The following is an 11,697-nucleotide window of genomic DNA, read 5'->3' on the forward strand; positions in this document are numbered from 1 at the left end:
ATCACACCAATGCACTCCAGCCTGGGCTACAGAGCAAGATCTTGTCTCAAAATAAATAAATAAACAGATTTATGATCTTATGGACTTAGAAGTCAGAAATCCGAAATGAGACTCAGCAGGCTAAAATTAAGTTGTTCTCTAGGCTGTGTTCCCCTTGGAGTCTCTGGAAAAGAGTTCTTTTTCTTTCCTCTTCTAGTCTATAGAAGAACCCACATTCTTTCACTCCTGGTCCCTTTCCAGCTTGAAAGCCAGCAGTGACCACCAGGTCCAGTCTTTCTGACATCACACCAGGCCAACTCTCTCCTGCATCCTTTCACTTCTAAGGACCTTTGTGATTTTGCTGCACCTACCAGGATAGTGAAGGATGATCTCCTCATCTCATGGTCAGCTGAATAGAACCATAATTTAGCCTGTAATCTTGACATGGACAATTAACAAGAACTTGAAGTTGTGAAAACTTTTAATTAGAGGAATATTACTTACTTGGAAACTGAGGCTCACAAAGTTGCCAAACCACATGGCCAGTACATAGGTATATGGAGTGTCAATTCAGACATGGTTTGGCCTCATAGATGCCATTCTGCGACTATCAAGAGTCCCTGCCACACTGAAAACCCCTAATCCTGATAAAGGAAACCAAGCTTCAAGGAATGTGAGGAGCTGTAGACAGGTGAGATGCAGGGGGATTGTTACCAAAGGCATGATCGGGCATGGCCGCCCACGTCTCTTTGTGGGGTAGACTTGGTTGAGAGTAGACAGCAGTGGTGTAACTGACGGCAGAGCAGACAGATCACCCCGGGGTGAGCAGCCACTGTGGGCTGAGCTTGACTTGGCTCTTTCTGGGCTCTGGTGAAGGAAGTCTCAGTGGGACCTCCCACAAGGGTGGACCCTGGAGGCAGCGTCCAGGCTGGAGGATTTGGGGACACCCTGAGAACGAGACAGCAGCCTCAAAGCACACTCTAGGAGTAGTTACAGCTCTGACATTTTCTTGGAACTTCTCCTATACTTTGTGAACTTCACATAATTGCCTAACTGCTGGGGATAGGCCCCCAAATCTGTCCATAAACTGGCCCCAAAACTGACCATAAACAAAGTCTCTGCAGCACTGTGACATGTTTGTGATGGCCATGACGCCCATGCTGAAAGTTGTGGGTTTACCAGAATGAGGAGAAGGAACACCTGGCCCACCCAGGGCAGAAAACCGCTTAAAGGCATTCTTAAACCACAAACAATAGCATGAGCGATCTGTGCCTTAAGGACATGCTCCTGCTGCAGATAACTAGCCAGAGCCCATCCCTTTGTTTCAGCCCATTCCTTTGTTTCCCATAAGGAATATTTTTAGTTAATCTATCATCTATAGAAACACTATTTATCACTGGCTTGCTGTCAATAAATATGTGAGTAAATCTCTGTTCAGGGCTGTCAGCTCTGAAGGCTGTGACTCCCCTGATTTCCTACTCCACATGCTATATTTCTGTGTGTGTATCTTTAATTCCTCTAGCGCTGCTGGGTTAGGGTCTCCCTGACCGAGCTGGTCTTGGCAAGCAGCACCCAATGTGGGGGCTCGAACCCAGGTTGAATGGTCACCGGAGCAAGGGCTGGAGAACATGGAACTAAGCTGTAGGACACCCGAGTACTCTTAAGCAATCCCCGTGGTGAGTAAGAAGGGGAGCTTGGAAGCATCAGGGTAACAATGGAACAAATGTGGGCTCGGTTTGTTCCACCTTGGAACCTTTTCACACTCATGATGAGGAGGAAGGAAAGTATAACGAATTAACAGAAGAGATGACAGAGCAGGTTTGTTTGCCAGCTAAAGCTAAAGCAGCAAAGGAGGGACAGGTTCATCCCTACCCTTCTGAACACCCTCATTATTTTGAAGAAAAAGAGTGGCCTGATCCTCCAGATCTTTCTTTTCCAGAGGACACTGGGTGAAAAGTAGTTGCCCTAGTGACTGTTAGAGCAGCACCTTGAGCGGCTGCTCTCAGTTCTATTCAGGCAGGAATTCAGCAAGCTAGATGAGAGGGTGATATAGAGGCTTGGCAGTTCCCCGTTAGAATACACCCCCCAGATCAACAGGGAAATATTATAGCCACATTTGAGCCTTTTCCTTTTTAATTCGGGAAATGGCATGAGGGGTCCGTCCTGGGCCCCATTCCAAACTGGGGCATTTCTGGCTCAGGCCATTCCCTAACCCCTGTACAATGTCTGTCACCTGCCACAGCTGGGAGTGCTGCAGTAGATTTATGCTGCACAAAAGCTGTGAGCCTTCTGCCTCGGGAACCCCCACAAAAAGTTGCAACAGGGGTCTGTGGACCCTTGCCAGTAGGGACAATTGGATTACTTCTAGGCAGGTCTAGTTTAAATTTAAAAGGAGTGCAAGTACAAATAGGAGTCATTGATTCAGATTATAATGGGGAAATTCAAATTGTTACATCTACTTCTGTTCCCTGGAAAGCAGAACCAGGAGAGTTCACAGCACAGCCCCTGATTGTGTCATATGTAGAAATGGGGAAAAGTGAAATTAAACGAACAGGAGGATTTGGAAGCACAAATAAACAAGGCAAAGCAGCTTATTGGGTGAATCAAATTACTGATAAACATCCTACCTGTGAAATAACTATTCAGGGAAAGAAATGTAAAGGTTTGGTAGATACAGGAGCGGACATTTCAATCATTTCTCTGCAGCACTGGCCGTCCGTGTGGCCAATTTAACTCACGAAATTTAACATAGTTGGATTTGGTAAAGCCCCTGAAGTATATCGAAGTAGTTATATTTGCATTGTGAAGGGCCCGATGGACAACCTGGGACTATTCAACCAATTATAACTTCTGATCCTATAAATTTATGAGGGAGAGATTTATTACAACGATTGGGAGCACAAGTTCTAATTCCAGAGCAATTATACATCCCTCAAAGTCAATATATGATGCATGAAATGGGGTATGTCCCTGGTGTAGGACTAGTAAAAAATTTGCAAGGTTCGAAGGAACCGCTTCAAGTGGAAAGACAAAGTTCCCGCAAAGGTTTAGGATATCAGTTTTGATGGTGGCCATTGTTAAGCTTCCAGAGCCTATACCTTTAAAATGGTTAACAGATAAGCCAATTTGGATAGAACAATGGCCGCTAAGTAAAGAGAAACTGGAGGCTTTAGAGGACTTAGTTGCTGAACAATTAGAAAAAGAACACACAGCTCCAACATTTTCCCCTTGGAATTCTCCAGTTTTTGTAATGAAGGAAAAATCAGGTAAATGGAGAATGTTAACTGACTTAAGAGCCATTAATTCAGTTACACAACCTATGGGAGCATTGCAGCCAGGATTGCCTTTTCCTGCTATGATTCCAATAAATTGACCTTTAATAGTCATAGATTTAAAAGGCTGTTTCTTTACTATTCCCTTAGCTGAGCAAGACTGTGAACCGTTTGCATTTACAATTCCTGCAGTAAACAACCTGCAGCCTGCTAAGCATTTTCATTGGAAAGTGTTGCCACGAGGCATGTTAAATAGTCCAACAATTTGCCAGACTGATGTAGGGCAAGCAATTGAACTTACTTGTAAAAAGTTTTCACAGTGTTACATTATTCATTATATGGATGATATACTTTGTGTTGCCCCCACTCTAGAAATATTACTCCAATGTTATGATCACTGGATTGGAGCACAGTGTTGAAGCATAGTGTGCCACAGCCACACTATGTTCAACTGGTCTAAACAAAACAGTCAGATGGTAGAAATGGTAACAAGTATGGCAAGAGTTCCTATTATCTGGAAACATGGCAGTATAGTGGCACTTCAACCTCAAATGATATGGCCTGCTGTAGGAGTTAAACATAAGGATTTGTGGAAACGATTAATGGTTCTTAATAAGAACAAAATTTGGGAAAAAATAAAAAAGCATCTAGAAGGACACTCTACAAACTTGTCTTTGGATATTGCAAAATTAAAAGAACAAATATTTAAAGCATCCCAGGAACACCTGACCTTAATACCAGGAACTGGAGTGCTTGAAGGAGCTGCAGACGGATTAGCAGCTATTAACCCATTAAAATAGATAAAGACACTTGGAGGCTCTGTAATTTCAATGATAATTGTGCTTTTAATCTGTATTGTTTGTCTTTGTGCAGTCTGCAGATGCGGATCCTGACTCCTGTGAGAAGTAGCTCACCGTGATAAAGCCACCTTTGCTTTTATTGCCCTGCAAAAACAAGAAGGGGGACATGCTGGTGATAGGCCCCAAATCTGGCCATTTAATGGCCCCAAACTGGCTGCAAAAGTGGCCATAAACAAAATCTGCAGCACTGTGATTTGTTCATGATGGCCATGATGCCCATGCTGAAGGTTGTGGGTTCACCGGAATGAGGAGAAGGAACACCTGGCCCACCCAGGGCAGAAAACCGCTTAAAGGCATTCTTAAACCACAAACAATGGCATGAGCGATCTGTGCCTTAAGGACATGTTCCTGCTGCAGATAACTACCCAGAGCCCATCCTTTTGTTTCAGCCCATTCCTTTGTTTCCCATATGGAATACTTTTAGTTAATCTATTATCTATAGAAACAATGTTTATCACTAGCTTGCTGTCAATAAATATTGACAATATTGACAAATGTTGACAATATGGGTAAATCTCTGTTCAGGGCTCTCAGCTCTGAAGGCTGTGAGTCCCCTGATTTCCCACTCCACACGCTATATTTCTGTGTGTGTGTCTTTAATTCTTCTAACACCGCTGGGTTAGGGTCTCCCCAACCGAGCTGGTCTTGGCATTTAACCAACCAGAATTTTGAAAGCAATGTTTATATATTTTAAAAGTTTTTAAAAAATCAAACAATTTAAAAATTAACTTGATAAAAATTTTGTGATGGAGAAAGATGTAGATGATTTTTAAACCGAATTTGTTTTGGTCAGTATTTAGAAGACTGCTGTGTGCACTTGAGCCCCTTCTTCACTGGACATTGCTGATTATTCTGGACACTGTGAGAATGAAGGATAGAAGCCATGTACTTGGCTCTTGTAGAAATGTAAAAAATGAGAGGGAAATACCTCCTGCTTTTCCTCTTCTCTTATGTTTGGCAGGGGTAATAACCCTGTCTCCATATAACAGGCATAGTTACTAATAGCAATCTCATCAGCCTCACAGACGGGTCCCTCTCTCACCCTCAAACCCCATTCTGGCCTCACCTCATCCTCCCAACATCACCTACCATGTTCCTCCCATGTAACGTATTCCAAGTTGTTGTTCATCTTGGTCATGTTTTTAAAAAAACCTTTAGGCAAATTAAGTTGAACATGATTTAATTGAGCAAAGAATGACTTGCAAACCAGGCAGCTCCCTTAACCAGAATGGTTCAGAAAAACTCCATGCTGCTGTGTGGTTGGAGAGGATTTGTGGACAGAATCAAGAAAGTAACATACAGAAAAAAGTACAGAAGTGAGGTACAGAAAAAAGTACAGAAGTGAGGTGCAGAAAAAGTTGCATTGTGTATAGCTTGGCATTTATCTTATTTGAACATGATGTGAACAATTGGCCATCTTTGATCAGCCAAAGCTCAATGATTGGTACAAGAGCAGGCCATAGTCTATCTATACGTCCAGGTAAGTTACAGTTAACTAGGTAGAGAGAACCTTTTAGGCCAAACTTAAAATATGTAAGAAGACAGCTTTAGGCTAAACTTAATTTAACCATCTCCTCTTTTGGTCAACCTCTCAATTTTGTGTGTGACCAAAATGTAGGGCTTTAGTGCTACTCTGAGTCACTATCATGTTGGGCTTCTGGTCTCAGCAAATCATTCATAGATTGTGGTGCTTTCATGATTGTAAAAAGTAAAGTAGAGGTTCCTCTTCAAAGACTTTCCTCCCCATTTAGTTAGGAATAAATAGTAACTTCTCTTAGAAGCAAAATTGATTCAAAGACCTGTGTTAACATTCTTAAATATCTGCTAGCCATAATAAAGAAATCAATGTACTTTATGTTCTTAACTCCCACAATTTTGCCCTGGCGTGCTCATACTGGTTCAAGCAAGCATTAGGTCATAGCCTGTTCCTCTTCCTTATTTGAAGGTGTTTTTACCTTTTTCAGTATTCCACAAGTTACTTCCTCCTTCCTTTGTTCTCCTCTGCCTTTGCCTCTTTTAAAAAGTTCTAAGTTGCTAGCCAATCGGGACAAATACAGAATGTGAGGTCCCATTCCAGCCAATGGAAACCGGACACAGCAGTAGGGTGGACACATCAGGTTATAAATGACACTGTCTTCTTTGTTTGGTGTACTCTCGTGGCAAAACTGCTGGCAAGTGTACCCTTTCTGCAGGAAGTAAAAATGGCCTTGCTGAGTAAATTAAATTTATGTTCAAGTGTTATTTCTTTACAGCACCAGGGAACAAGCATTTCAAACAATGATCAAACATTTCTTTGAGTTTTTTTTTCATTCCAGTCAAAGAGATCATTTGCCATTTCATAGATGACTGCACACAAACATTTAATACTTTTGAGAGAATACAATGTACTTGGGAGACTACTGTTGTGAATATCTGGAGGATAATACCAAGAGTTTGGAGTATGTTCCTTAGCCAGGGTCCAAACCAAGCCAACTAAAATCAAATAGATCAAGGAGTGAGCTAGATAGAGTACTTGTTTTAACCCAGCAGGCTGTTTGTTAATTCCCTACAACTAAATCTCTCTAATACCTATATATTCAACCATGTGCAGATTCTTGCTCGTTCAGCCATTGGGTCATCTAGAGTTATTCTATTATCTAGCACAACTATAGCAAGGAAACTTGAAGACTGCTGTACAACCAAAGCCTTTGCAGTAGAAGCTGCTATAGAGCCCACTACGAGGGACAAATGTCTAATCATTGCCTCATTTATATTTACTCTAAACAATAGAAAAAGACACCTAAGAAATGATGCTCATCTGCAAGGATGAAGGCCTCCTGGCAATATTTTCTTCACCCTATGCTGTAGGTTAACAGGAGTGAACCAACGTTCTGTCTCTGACTGTTATAGAGCAACAAAGCTACCATTAAAATTCCTCATCCACATTGGCCCTTCATCTTTTATCCCTTAAGGCATAAGGTTGGCCGTGTAGAAGACTGGCTTCAAAATACCCCACATGTAGGCCGGGTGCGGTGGCTCAGGCCTGTAATCCCAGCACTTTGGGAGGCTGAGGCGGGTGGATCACCGGAGGTCAGGAGTTTGAGACTAGCCTGGCCAACATGGTGAAACTCTGTTTCTACTAAAAATACAAAATATTAGCTGGGTGTGGTGGCTGGTGCCTGTAATCCCAGGTACTTGGGAGGTTGAGGCAGGAGAATTGCTTGAACCCAGGTGGCGGAGGTTGCAGTGAGCCGAGATCACACCACTGCAACTCCAGCCTGGGAGACAGAGCGAGACTCTGTCTCAGAAACAAAACAAAGCCAGGCACAGTGGCTCACACCTGTAATCCCAGCACTTTGGGAGGCCCAGGCTGTTGGATCACAAGGTCAGGAGTTCGAGACCAGCCTGACCGACATGGTGAAACCCCATCTCTACCAAAAATACAAAAATTAGCTGGGTGTGGTGGTGTGCCCCTCTAATCCCAGCTACTCGGAAGGCTGAGGCAGGAGAATCGCTTGAAACTGGGAAGTGGAGGTTGCAGTGAGCTGAGATCGTGCCGCTGTACTCCAGCCTGGGCGACAGAGTGGGACTCTATCTAAAAAAAAAAAAAAGAGAGAAAGCAAAACAAAAAACAAAATATCCCACAAATAATAGTATGCCATATGAGTTTACACAAAGCCCCTTTTCCAGTCCTAATGTTCAGAGAAGCATAAGGAAGGAAAAAATTAAGAGAGGCAAGAGTCTTCTGATAGCAGAGAAGTCTTGATCTGTGATCTTGAGAAAGCTGTCCACATCTACAATATCATCTGCTTTTGGAGAGAAACTTCCCTGGTTAGCTTTACCTTAGTTCTCTACTGGGTGTGCAGTTCCAAGAGTCTGGAAGTGTTCTCCTGAGTTGTGAGATTATGAACCCAAGATTCAAGGTCCCAAGTTTTGTTACAGAGTGGTGGCAAAGACAGCCTTTCTCTGATGTTGTTTTCAGAAGACCCAAGGTCGGGTTTTAGATTGTGAAGGGCTTGATTGTCTTCAGTCGGTGGCTCATGAAAGCTTCCTTTGCCTGGTGAAAACACTCTGGCATAATACATTACAGTTTTGCAGCATTTAGTCATATGAGAGTTTAGGAATGAAAGATACATGAGGTTCTATTATTAGGGGCACAGGCCTTGCAGTGACTATTTCATAAGGGGTCAACTTATGTTTTCCATTGGAAGTGGAACTGATTGCCATTAATCTGCAATACCTTTGACCAAGGCAATCCAATTAATTTAGTTAGCTCTGACTAGTGCTATTGTCTCTGTAATAGCTTATCTGTTCTATAACTTGTCCAGTGAAACGAGTACTTCTATCACTGGAGATTTCTCCAGAAATGTCTCACAAGGGAAACACGTTTCCTAAGGACCTTTTTGCTACTGTTGTAGCATCAGCCTTCTTGCATGGAAAACCCTTTATACAGCCAGAAAACATGCACTGAAAATGACAATTGAATGACATTCCTCTATAAATGTTCAAATGGCCCAAAAGTTGGAAGAAATGTATCTAAAGTTTTGATTGTCTTCTCAGGATTATGGGTTTAACATACCAAACATTGAACATATATATTTGTTTTGGATTATTTTATTTCTTCCAGGAGGAGTCCTGGAGTGTAGTGCTATAATAAGGGAAGCTTTAAGGACTCAGGAAGGACTAGGCAGCTGTCCACGTTCTCCATGAGTCCACACTTAACACTGAATTGATATTTTCTTAAATTCCAGTTCTGTTGCCTCAAATCAGGTATGTTGCATTGTTTATTAAATGGGTTCCCATTTGACTTAGATCATGAAGTTCATTCAAATTGCATATGTAAATGATTTCAATACTGGCTGATTTAGTATGAAAATCTGGCAGAGTATTCCCTTGATATTCAATTATTCTTGTCCTGCTTGGGTTAGCAGTTTTATAAGATAGTCAAATCTCTTCATTAGAGTTCTGGGACTTCTTACCTGGTCCAAATGAAATGACTCTAAAATTATCAGAAACTTGTATTCATAAGTGCTTATCAGGGTCCCTTCTATCCTCCCACGAACCTCCTTGAAGACACAATGTTCTAAGATTTTACTGGCTTGTGAAGACTTTCCAGAAAGTTCATAAGACTTAAGCAATTAGCTGTCGAAATGACTTAAAATAGTCATAAAGACACGATAGATAAGAAAATTTGATTATTTCTGTGGCTTACAATTATTTTACATAGTAACCACAATTATGACTTATAAGCTACCAAGACATATGTTAGGAATCAGAATTTTAGAAATCTCATGCAAATTTGGGACCTATATTAATAACATATCCATAAAATATAACTAGATAAGGTTAAACATTATATCTTATTAGATAATGCTTCCCACATAATTTAAAATAGCAAATAAGTCTGGATGCTTTTGGATCCTTCAAGGATGCTTCAAGGAACTTCTGTAACATCCCAGAGTTAATTTGGGGTCCAAAAGACTTAATTTTAAATTTAAAATGTGATTTTTGGGAAGGATGTGACATATATATATATATATATATTTTTTTTTTTTTGAGTCGGAGTCTAGCTCTGTCGCCCAGGCTGGAGTGCAGTGGCCAGATCTCAGCTCACTGCAAGCTCCGCCTCCCGGGTTTACGCCATTCTCCTGGCTCAGCCTCCCGAGTAGCTGGGACTACAGGCGCCTGCCACCTCGCCCGGCTAGTTTTTTGTATTTTTTAGTAGAGACGGGGTTTCACCGTGTTAACCAGGATGGTCTCGATCTGCTGACCTTGTGATCCGCCCGTCTCGGCCTCCCAAAGTGCTAGGATTACAGGCTTGAGCCACCGCGCCCGGCCGGATGTGACATATATTAAAGTTTTAAAACACAAGATCAAAATAGAATCCCAGATCACTGTAAAATAATAGTCATTCATTTAGACAAAGTGGTAATTAAAAGGTTTTAAAAAGCAGAAACCTGTTTTTAATAGAGAGGAGACTCAGTTTTCTGAACAATGGAAAGACCTAATCAAGACAGCATGAGACAGAATCTGTCTCTCCTCTTTCTTCCTTTTTTTATTTTTGCAGATTATTAGAAGACTATGCAAAAACAGTTTATTGTCTCTTACTAATGCTACGTGAAAGTCTTGTTCAAAAGAAAAAAACTTTTACTTTTATATTAGTGCATTACCAATACGAAGCTAACTTTAATAAAGCCATATAAACAAATCCATCAAATCTCAGTCAGCTTTTGACCACAGTTTTTCATAACCTTTTACAATCTCTCACAATTTTTCTGTTCTTTTTCTTTTTTGAGATGGAGTTTTGCTCTTGTCGCTCAGGCTGGAGTGCAATGGCAAGATCTTGGCTCACTGCAAGCTCTGCCTCCTGGGTTCAAGCGATTGTCCTGCCTCAGCCTCCCCAGTAGCTGGGATTACAGGCATGCACCACCACCCCTGGCTAATTTTGTATTTTTAGTAGATATGGGGTTTCACCATGTTGGTCAGGCTGGTCTCCAACTCTTGACCTCAGGTGATCCACCCGCCTTGGCCTCCCAAAGTGCTGGGATTACAGGCATGAACTACCGTGCCCGGGCATTCTCTTTTTCTTTACAACTTTTCATATTCACTGTTTTATCTTTTTTTATTTCTTCAATTTGAAACAATCTTTAAGTAACATTTAAACTAGACAAAATTGCTTTTTCTCTAAAAACACACATTTCATGCCTTTACAACTATATTCACCCAAAACATTGCTTTTTACACACTCTATATACAGAATTGTTTTTCTTATATCTAGCAGTTTTAATTACATATATTAGCTACCTAGCTGACAACTGGCAGCACATTCCAAGGATGCTGGTACTTCTGATCATCCTCAGCCTTTCTTCTGGTTCTGCCTTTTGCTGTGTACCATAAATGTCTTCATTATTTGGAGAAAATTTCTCACAAATAAAGTTTCACTCAAGGCATAGAACATCTATTCATTTCATTTTAGCATATTTTCTGAAGATGATCTTTGTGTCTCATAACCAAGGATGTTTATTCTTTCCAAATCTGTTTTTTTCCCCCTTCTAATGGACTGTGGCACCTTCTGCTTGTGCCAATTTGGAGTATAGGTGAAGAGTAACACACGTTGGGGTAGCCTGTTCCAGCATCTCCAAGCATTGGGTCTTTCCCTGGACTGTTCACAGACTGTTATCCCCTGTGGGCCTGGATAGGAAGGGTCCTCAGATAGTCTCAGGCCATACACATCACCAGCTGAAGGAATTACTAACACAGTATGTGACTGTTTTTAAGGGACCCAGAGAAAGTGGGTCAGATGTAGGCGATAAAGTGTTACTGAAGGCGGCCACATCTCAGCTCACCAGCAAACATACTGTGGGCTCTTAAGACAGGTTACAATGTGTAGTGAGCCAGTAAAAATGTTATTCATCAGACAATAGCCAAAGCTACTCTACTCAAAGGTTGAATATCCTCCCTCCACTTGTGGAAACACCATCTCTGTTTGTGCAACAAAACACATGAGGAGACAAAGGCTCAAACACCCCAAGTCCACATTTCTACTTTTGTCACTGCTGTCTTATTATCAGTGACATTTTCATATATTTCATTCTGTCTTTAATTTT

General features: G+C 41.5%; 1 long non-coding RNA gene across 1 annotated transcript; it reads left to right on the plus strand.

Annotated features, from left to right (window-relative positions):
* Positions 1-1,499: 1,499 nt before the first annotated feature.
* On the plus strand, positions 1,500-4,609 carry LOC135968994 (uncharacterized). Its single transcript, XR_010584044.2, has 2 exons — positions 1,500-1,655; positions 4,125-4,609. It is a non-coding gene; the product is annotated as an uncharacterized lncRNA (long non-coding RNA).
* The last annotated feature ends 7,088 nt before the right edge of the window (positions 4,610-11,697 follow it).

The sequence above is a fragment of the Macaca fascicularis genome, chromosome 20 (genome assembly GCF_037993035.2).
Source record: "Macaca fascicularis isolate 582-1 chromosome 20, T2T-MFA8v1.1".
In the NCBI taxonomy this organism is placed as follows: Eukaryota; Metazoa; Chordata; class Mammalia; order Primates; family Cercopithecidae; genus Macaca; species Macaca fascicularis.